The sequence below is a fragment of the Numida meleagris genome, chromosome 1, assembly GCF_002078875.1.
Source record: "Numida meleagris isolate 19003 breed g44 Domestic line chromosome 1, NumMel1.0, whole genome shotgun sequence".
NCBI classification, from domain to species: Eukaryota; Metazoa; Chordata; class Aves; order Galliformes; family Numididae; genus Numida; species Numida meleagris.
In genome coordinates, this window is record NC_034409.1 from 90732163 (window position 1) to 90742395 (window position 10233).

General features: G+C 37.6%; 1 long non-coding RNA gene across 2 annotated transcripts in view; it reads left to right on the forward strand.

The window, feature by feature from the left end:
* Positions 1–9910, forward strand: part of LOC110401534 — a 37387-nt gene extending 27477 nt beyond the window's left edge. Inside the window, exons 2-3 of one of the 2 annotated variants that reach the window (XR_002440412.1) lie at positions 2247–2362; positions 7946–9910. This is a non-coding gene — a long non-coding RNA (uncharacterized LOC110401534). Of the gene's footprint in view, positions 1–2246; positions 2363–5549; positions 6109–7945 lie in introns of those variants that run through there. The other variant, XR_002440413.1, reaches the window with a different exon arrangement.

The window sequence follows — 10233 nt, forward strand, 5'->3', positions numbered from 1 at the left end:
GCCCTGAGAGCAAAGAACAGCGGCAACAATCTGAGGAGAAACAAACTAATTTACTAAATAAAATATCGGAATGCAAAACAACACACTATAATACAATATAATTACAATTTAAGCTGATAAATCCAATACAGAGAGAGAGAATGTCCCAAAAATCAAGGTAGGCCTTACTCTACTGCCAACAATAAGACGGCTGGAGAGCGAGGTGCTGCCAAGATGAGAGACGGCGGAAAAAGGGAAGAGGTCTCATGATCTGCAAGTTTTTATACTGCGAGCTTTTATCTTTTCCCTCTGGCTGGAAAATGGTAACAGAGGAGCAAAGTACCGTGGGGACTGTAGTAGTCCTTCTCTTCTGAGAACCAGGTATATCCACTACATGATGTTATGATGTGGAATACCAATAACCAAAAATCACAAAACCATGACATTGGCTTTGGTCATGACACCTGACCTTTACTTGGTGAAATATCAGTGAGATAATTAATGTTATGATCTGTTGCTTCATACTTCAATAACTTGCACTCTTTAAGTTTCTGCCAAGCTCCACTACATCTACTGGGTTGGTAGGTGGCCTCATGAACACAGAAAGATTTGAGATAACAGTATTGGTGCTACTTGGCCTATCCATCTATTTGCATCTCTCCTGGAAGAATTTAACAATAACAATTTCTGGTTGTCTTTGCTGACTATTTTCAGTATATCCCAAAAGGCTGTGACTAATAGCTGTTTGCCTTAAGTTCTCCAACCTCATTAAAAATGTCTTGAGGGCTAGAAAGGTGGAGGTAGGATTTCTTTCTGTTGATGGTTGGGCTGAGGGGAGCATGCGGTAATTTCAAGGGAGATAACAGAAGAGCTTTCGTGCAAGTTCTTAGAGCACAAGCAATTAAAGGAAGCTAAAGGGAAAAATTCTGTTTTGGCATGCCTCCAGCCTGAGTATTTGTCACTAACATGTGTTATACAATGAACGGAAGACAACCTCATCTTTTATCTATAAAAAGAGCTTGTTGGAAATGGAAAAACAGCAATGAGTTTTACTTCTAGAAGGTAAAATAAAGGAGATGTCTGTTTAAAAAAAAAAACACAGAAAACAACAAGCTACAATCTGGTCAAAGGACAAAGTTTTCTGCCCAAATGCATGAATGTTAACAGTGCAGTTAGCATCATATATTGGCCAACACAATCGATTCACTATATTTGCTGGTGTTTGAATTCCAGGTTTTGGTAGATTATGATGGTACTTTTTTTTGATCGGTGTTATCTATTACATTCAAATGGGAAGCAGAAGATTGGCAAAGTCTGGTTTCAAAGGACAAGGTACATCATCTTGGGATTTGGAAAGGGCTTGGTTATACCTTGACTGAAGGAAACAAAACTTATGAGGGGGTTTTTTAACTCCTATTTCTTCCTGATCTATGTCACTGAGGTAAGATTACAGTAATACAAGATAAAAAGTACACTTTGACAAAGCAAATAGTCATCTCACTGTATTCAGTGGCGCAGAACAAATTGAAATGTGGAGGTTTTTTTTTTTTTTTTTTTGCTTACTTGATTGTTTGCTTTGTTATTTGTTTGCTTGTTTTCTTGGAGAAACACTTACCTTCTTTTCTGGCAGTAGGATGTTGTTGTAAGCCAGGATGCATCACCAGTATAAATACCTGAATTTTATGCTACAAGATATAAAAACTGCTTTTCTCAGAAAGTGACTCATCTTTCCTAGATGGATGCACCGTTTTTCAACATTGACAATAGTGCTTATGCTTGGAATTAGATTCCTTGTCTCAATGCAAAACACCAAGTCAAATAACTACTGCAATAAGAATTAGAGACTTCAATGTGCTGTGACATTATCATAAGATAAAATTGTCTAGGGAAAAAATTTTGCCAAATAAGTCTCTTGAAAGACTGAGTAACAATGTGGAAGGAAAAAGAACTGCACCTGTTGCATGGACTTCTGAAGTTTCTGGTGAAGAACTCCTTTTTCCAAATTAGAAAGCATAATTTGTTACACTTCACATACGTCTGCATTCTACATTAGCTCATGATTCAGTATAGCTGACTGCAACAAAGAGTATGATGTTGTTGTAAGTACCAGAAAAAAAATGTTTTCTTATGTTTTTGTATTTGTTATTTTGAGCTATTTTTCTTTTTCTGGGACACACTAGTCTGTGAATTCTAATCTATTAGATAGGAGACTGCACTTGTAAACCAAAGACTGTTATTAATAGCAGTATTTTCCTCTTGAGTGGCAGGTTCACTGATGCAATGAAACTCGGCTTTCTTTCTGAAGAACTGCAGCTGCACTTCAAGTGTGACAGTTCTGTCCAGCTATGGACAGGTCCAGAAAAAGGATGCTCCAAATTCAAAGGTATCTTTACTGCAATTCAAAATTGTAGGAACAATATCCAGAACATAAACAATTCCTATTTATTTGCCTGAAACATTCAGCAGTGTGAAAATGGCTTTGGCAGAGAACTGAAGGAAAAGCCGCTCCTTTCAACTGCCACCACCACTCCTCCCTCACGATACTGTGACAGCAATGATATAGTTAATTGTGCCGTCTTCCTGAAAAGTTACTTTAAAATTGCCAGAGAACCATCTAGATAGCCTTCAGAGGTCTCCTCCAACTCTAGGGATTTTATGATTCCATGATCCAGGCTGCCAGAGTCACCAGCCTAATAGGAAATCTGGAGTAACCTCCTGTTTCCCCGCAAAATGGAGAAAAAGTAAGAAGAACAGAGAGCCAAGGTATCTGGGGTGTGAGTGGGGTTTATTAATCTGTCAGGCAGAATCACTCCACCTTTTGGGAGAGGGAAGTCAGCATGAGTAATCCGCTCACAAAGAGAGCTGTGGAAGACATTGTTGTGATCCTCCTTTAAGAGAAGGAAAAGCTATATTTTTGTAACCTGTAGTTCTAAAACTCCCAATGGAGAGGATCATTGTATTTTTTTTTTTACACTTCTTTAGTTATGTACCACACAGAAGATTACAGATGGAGACCTGTTGCTGAAGTTGTTCATTATTTCAGTAGCTGGCATTAAACAGGGATTAATTCTGAAGCTGTGTAGTTTATCTTTTTTCTTTCTTTCTTTCTTTTTGTTTAAACAAGGAAAGAGATAAATTACTTTGCAGGATTATTTTATGGCATCAACTGTTCCAAACTTCTCTGCAGGATTACTTCTGCTTACAGAGGATCCCTGCTAGGACATGACCTGTGTAAAAGAAGGCAACCGACACTGTGCTAACAAACAGCAGTCAGTATAGCCCTGATGCTCTGAAGGCTGCAAGTATGCTGAATACTGCAGTGTTCTGATATATCCATTTTTAACAAGATAAAGGAAAAAATAAAAAATCTTTCATAAAGTTTATTAATTTTGAGAAATAGAGAAATATAGCAGATATTAGTGGCCATTGAACTAAAAACAGAAAAAAAATTTACCTAACATTTTCTATGCATCTCCTCCCAAATAAATATATATGTGTGTAAAAAAACAAACATAGAATCATATAATAATAGAATCTTTAGAGTTGGATGGGACCTCTGAAGGCCATCTAATCCAACTCCCCTGCAATGAACAGGGGCACCACAGCTAGATCAGGTTGCCCAGAGCCTAATCCAGCCTCGCCTTGAAAGTCTCCAGGGACGGGGCATCAACCACGTCACTGGGCAACCTGTTTCAGTTCCTCACCACCCTCACTGTAAAAGGTCTTTTCCTTATATCTAACCTAAATCTACCCTCCCTGAGCTTGAAGCCTTTTCCCCTTGTTCTGTTGCCATGGACCCTGCTAAAGAGTCTGTCCCCTTCTTTCCTGTAGCTCCCCTCTAGATACAGAAAGGATATATATATATATATATATCTTCAAATACCATTCACTTGAGAGAAGATCATTGCAGTATCGAAGCTGAATATTCAGGAAAATTAATCTGCATAATAGTGAAGGTAGTAAATCTGTTTAATGCTTTGCTGTATTTCTCCATCACTGCCCATGTTCTAAGGTACAGGAAAAAGCATTAATCTGTAGAAAACAGAAAATGTAGACAGACTTTTTAGACCTGTAGACTTGGAGAAAGGGAAATTTTCCATAGTGAAGTTCATAATACAGCTCTTTTGAAAGGAGCTTAAGGACAAGTGAAGTGCTAGAAATGTGTTTTCATGAAAATAGTGAACAAAGAAGTCAAGGTAAATAATATTGAAGGTTATAAGCAAAGCTGTAAAGAGAGAGAGAGAGAAAGAAATCATTATGTGGTAAGCAAAAATCTTACTGGAGAGACAAAGTAATGTGATTTTTTTTTTTTGTATAGAAAAATACAAAATCTAGAAAGATAGTAGAGTCTCATCAAGTAGTGCTGATCCTCTGAGCATGATGTGATTGATAATTCAGAGACATGCTGCTGTGTCAGAATGTCAGCTGCATCACCATGTTGCCATGGAGGAAGGGCATTCATAGAGTACGACTGAAAAACCAACATAAAACCAACAACAAACATTTCTGTTGACTTCCAGTGGTGTGAAACTATAGCAACTTCGGAACATGATATCAGGTGTGGGTGGCATTCATCTTTTCCACGTGCTGCCTTCTTGTACAGAGGTTGAAATAAGGAAAATTGTAGCTGAGACGCTAAGAGCCTAGAGAAGAGGCACTTTAATGTCCTTCTTTTCTAATAGGAATCCTGCTGCTGGGCTTAGAGCTTCCTCTTCATGTAGACTTGGTGGGTTTGGAACAACTTGAAGTCTAGCCTTATGCTACTCCATGTAAACTCTTCTCTAGTGATTACAGTAGTTTTTGAAACTACCGTTTCAATCTTGCTGATGTTTTTTAATATGTAGCCTCAAATATAGGAGGCATGCGAATGAGTTCTGTAGCTTCAGGATATAATTCATCCTCCATTTTCTGTGTTCTTTCTCCCTTCTGTTACTTGGTAAGTAATGAAAAAAAAAAATTCCTTCTAACACTTAAAATCTCCTTATCTTTTTCTGGAACATATTTCAGTTTCCAGAGTGTAAAGAACAGATGCCACTGTTGACTTGTGGTTTGAGTTCTGTTAAGGGAGAGAAGGAGGAGGGGTACTCTGGCATGTTCCTAAAATGCTTTCTGAGTTCATTCCATAAAGAATTTTTTCCTACTCCTTGTAGGATTCAGCACTACTGAGAGGTGCCATCCATAAGTTTTCAGTGGTTTTTCCTGTGTGTTTGCCATATGTTGTTTATTTATTAACAGTAATTAAACAGTGATGAAAATGACCCGGGAAAGGCAAGTGTCCTACTAAAAATCCATGAATAAATTAAATTGTTTGTTTGTTTCTAAAAAGAATAACAAGCTGCTTTGAAATGGCTCTTTGTCTAGGGATCTTAAAGCTCATCAAATACAAATGCAACTGAAGGACCGACACATGGCCAAAACTACTCTCACAAAGTATAAGTAAAATTCTAAAAAAGCATTTCTGTAGTCATCAATTCATGTGACCTTCCACAATAAGCCTAATTAATGAAGATGGCTCTTAGAAACCTTGGAGGGGTAGCTAATAAAATACTCTGCTTTTTTTTTTTCTTCAGTATACTCCTTCACATGTTCTGGAAGGATCTCTGAGTGCCTGTGGGATGGATTGCTATCTTGTTTTACTGTTCTGGATCTCTGCTGGGATTGACACTGAGGATGCCAGTACTAATTGTGATGGGTTTTTGTTTGTGATCTGGATACCTGCCCACTAGGAAATGAATTGGAACAACTCAGTCTTTTCGGGATTAAACTGAGGGAGAAAAACAATCTGTCAGTTTCAATCAATGCTCAGTTCACATTTTTGCCCATACTGCCTTGTAGAGAAATTAATTTTCTAAAGTTCAGATTCTGAATTCATTGACAATAACATCTGTAGATGTGAATGGGAGGAAAGGCTGTATTTCTGCATATCACCAGCAGAGAAATGTGACTGCATCAGTGCAAAGTAACACAAAATAATTTAAAGGGCTGCTCCCACAAGGTTTTCCTGCAGAGAAAACCATTTGCCAGAGACTTGACAGACCTGAAATCCATGGGCCTAAAGGATATTGTTTAAGGACAACACTATGTCTTATACTTGATGTTTTCTTTATTTCTTTCTTTGATTTTTTTTTAGCCAAGAGCCTATCTTATCTTTTGGAAAATATCTGTTTTTGCAGGTTATCCACAATGTTTGCTTTAACTAAGCAAATATTAGATGGAAGTTTGAATATTTTATTGTCTTTATTTGTTCCTATTTTGCTTTTTTGTAACTGTTGTTCTTCTTTACTTCTCTGTGTGAAAATGTGTGTTTGGGAAGATGATTATTTTAGTGGTCATTTTGCGGATCATCTTCTGATGTTTTATGAGCCACCAGCAGGCCATGAACTATGAGCTGAAAAACATTATAGTGTACTGGGCTGGAGCTCTCTCCGCGTTTTACCAAGCAGAGCAGCAGGACAAAATTTTTGGCTCGATGTCCACAACTGGAGAGGAACAGAGGAAGAGATTTAGCTGACCTTGTCTGTCAACGTGCCATGAGACCTGATTTCTTGCCTGTTGGGTAATGGCCAGTTCATTCCCTGCATGAGCAGAGATGTCTTGTGCATAGGCTGAGGTATCTACTAGAAGGTGCATGCACTGTTCCCTGCAACATCATGGTCTTAGGAAGCCTTGGATCCAGAAGTAGTGAGCATTGTTTTATAATTAAGTGATCATTTCACTTATCTGGCTGTTTTTTTTCATTAGAGTAGTCATGTTTTTTCTTCCTTCCCATTTTCCCACCACATAAATGAACTCAAAGCTTTACATTTTTCTTGAGGTATTTTTTGTTTGTTTGTTTTTCACCTCTATTCACAAAACAGGGTCAACCACAAGAGAATTCAATTGTTAGTAACTGCCTGCTGCTTAGTGTTGTTGTTTTTTTGTTGTTTGCTTATTTGTTTTTCTTTTCAGACCTGCTTCTGTTTACAGTGTCTTTTTGGAAGGATAATGTTTTGTGTTTCTTCTGAAAATTTCCTCTACTTGTATTTTTTTTGCCACTGAACTCCAGTGAACACCACAAATTTTACTTTGTCATTTCCGTAGTAGTGAAGAGAGAACACAAACATTGTGCATAAAAGATTTCTCTCAAAAAATATAGTATTTTAATTAAGAAAGTCACATCAGAAAAGAGCAGTTCAGCTCTAGCAGCCAATGAATGATAAAATATCTCTGAAGTATTAACTCAGAGGAGTGCTGTTTGCTGTGGCTTGTTATTAGTATCACAGATGAGATGAAAGGCTTGCAGATTAATCTAGATATTAATTGACACCAGCATTATTTATGAAGGTAGAAAATTTCCTGCCTGGTAAAGTCTGCAAATATGATGGACAAGGAAAAAAGTATTAATTTTGATAAAGTATGGACAATTAAAGGACTACCTGCAGGTTGGATGAGAAGCTGTGAGCTGGATTGCAATCTGACAGGCTAAGCCAGTTTGAACAGTTTCAGGTGCTTTAGCATCCACTGTTCTGGCATAAAATAATGTGAAAATGATTTCAGAAGCGTAGAATGTGGGGTTATGTAGCTGGTTTTCTGCAAGGAATGAGATTTTGTCATTCTCTTGTTTTAATAAATTTTGAGCTCACTGGCCAATTTCAGTCCAGTTTCACAGAAGACTGTCAGTCCTAAAACAAACAAACAAGAAAGCAACATAAAATGCCTTACATTTTATGAAAACATGTCATTTGGTTGAGTAAAATGAAGCTGCAGAATGAGCTCATTTGGTGTTAAACATCAGGGAATCAAGGGAGGAAAAAATAAATACTACTTTTGCAGGAAAGTCTTCACACATGAGAATATTCTTCAGGAAACCAGATTTCATTTGTCTTGTATGTGAAATTACTTTTTTTTTTTTTTCTAGAGATACTGTATTTTGGTGCTGCTTTAACTGACCAACTAACGATTTGCTTGTGTTTGAAATTTTTTCAAGGGTGCCACATTTGGTGGATGAGAGGTAAAGTCATGTCAACCACAAGATAAGCCCCATGTCCTGCTCCTTTGCATTTACTCTGGGAGACTCTGCTGGGGCTACTGCAGTGGAACAGCCCTTTCCCAAAGACACCAAGGAAGGAAGAAAAAGAGAGCAGAGTGGAGGAAGTCCTTGCCCAGCTGCAAGCAGATGGTTAAGAGGCAGTTTAACTATCTGCTGTGCCATTCAGGTGTCTCATTCTAAAACATATCTAGGATAATGCATTTTCTGAATACCAAGGGTCAGCATTTTGTGTTAGGGAACAGGACTTAGAGAAGTATTGGTGAAAAAATCTGAATGGCTGTTACAGCTTAGCTTATATTTGTATTTTTAATGTTGTATTTTTAAGAAGGGGAAAATTAGAGATTTCAGACAATTCAGAATTGTATTTCTAGGCTGTCCAATAACAGAGGGAGCCAACTACCACTATAGGTTTCATGGCTTGATGCCAACACATTAAAATAGCTTTGTGATTCTGCAAAAATGATAAGCCTTCTTCATCATTTAATATGAAACATCCTTTTTCCTGGCGGTGTATTTCTAACACAAAACAGTAGGGGTTTAGATTTCTGGCTCCAGCCACTGTGATAAGAATCAAGCAGTAAAATCTCTACTCCTTGCTTTGGAACTATTCTTTGCATATTCTATTTTATCAGCGTAAGATCAGTGCTCAAATACTTAGTCATCATTACCCACTTCTGCCCTACAGACAATCAAACAAAGAGGATATGTCAAGAGTTGGAAAACATCTGTTAATAGTGCAAAGATTTCCATCTATTTATCAAGTCCTTCTCCATTTATTACCATAAGAGTCATAATTGTCTAAAATGGCTCTTTTTCCACTTGAAAGATAACAGGACATTTGCAGTTTAACCCGGCAAACACCTGTGTATATGGTGGAAGCAGTTGCAAGAAGGTCTGTGTGTTCATAGGATAGTTTGGAACTGATGGGAGGGAGTCACAAAGGAAATCATTGGATTCATTTTCCTTTCAAATTAGCACGTGCTAATCTTTGTTTCTTTTCAGTGCAGTGGGTTTACAGAGGCAGGTAAATGGAACTGTGGAGAATTTAGCCTGGTAGCAGAATCACAAAAAGTGCCCAGTCATCTTGAACATTAGTATTGAGCCTTTTATTAAGACATTGATGCAGCATGAATTTAGGGATGTGGCACTGCAACTGCTAAAGTTTGAGATGAACAGGCATACTCTCATTCCCTCTTGTTGACTCCTGGGTGGGGATGGCTTTTTCTTTGTTTGCACGGTTTGGATGCATGATTAGTAGTATAGTGATCTCTTTTGGCCATAGTTCATCTTTATGCTATTCTTAAAGATCTCTTTCTGCTATAGATATGCAGGAAAATTAGCACTGGCCAATGCTTGTTCATGTTCATTATAGCTGTCCTACCCATTTTAGAAAGGGTACTCTCTAACAAAAGTATCTTCTACTGCCCTCTCCTGCTACCTTTCTAGGCAGAAAATGTGGAAGAAATTACCATGTAATAGTATCTGTTCACCAAATGACCCAAAAAGTGAAGCCAGAGCTCCGGGAAATTTGGGGTAGTTGGCTGTACTGTGAATGGGCTCGATACAGTATCTGTGAGGAAGGCATAAGCCACACAGACAAATTGCTCTCAGCAATGTCTACCCTGAAGCAACAATGTTAGCGCAAAGGACAAGGTTTTCAATAGCAAACTGTGAATGTCCCTGTGTAAGAGCTGGAATTGACTTGAACTAAGTATTTATAAACCATTTAGCTCATCTTAAAACATTGTGGCTAGTCACTGCTGTGATTAAAATAAATACCGTACTGAAAACTCAATGGACAAAGAGTTGTAATTGAGGTACACTTAATTAAGATGGATTAAACTCTTCCCACAAGTTTATCGGTTTATGCTCAATGAGGTGGAACTGAATGTAATTAGCTAAACATCATCAATAAAATTACTTTTCTTCTCAGTTAGGAATATATTCTAGTGAGAGCAATAATTACTTAGTTCTTCAAGAAACCATATGCATGTAGCTCTGAGACCACTAATGATGCTTAAGACGTTGGAGGATTGGACTCCTTCCGTTCAAAACATCCTCGAAGGTTTAGAGATTAGCCCATGAGAAAAATCTATTTTCCTAGCTGTACTTTCATTGCTTTTACCATGGATATGTATATGAGATGCTTTGATCAAATGATTAAATTAAGTACTTAGAGGTTAATTCTATCATCTTTACTGAAGAAGTCAACTTGATTTATTGCT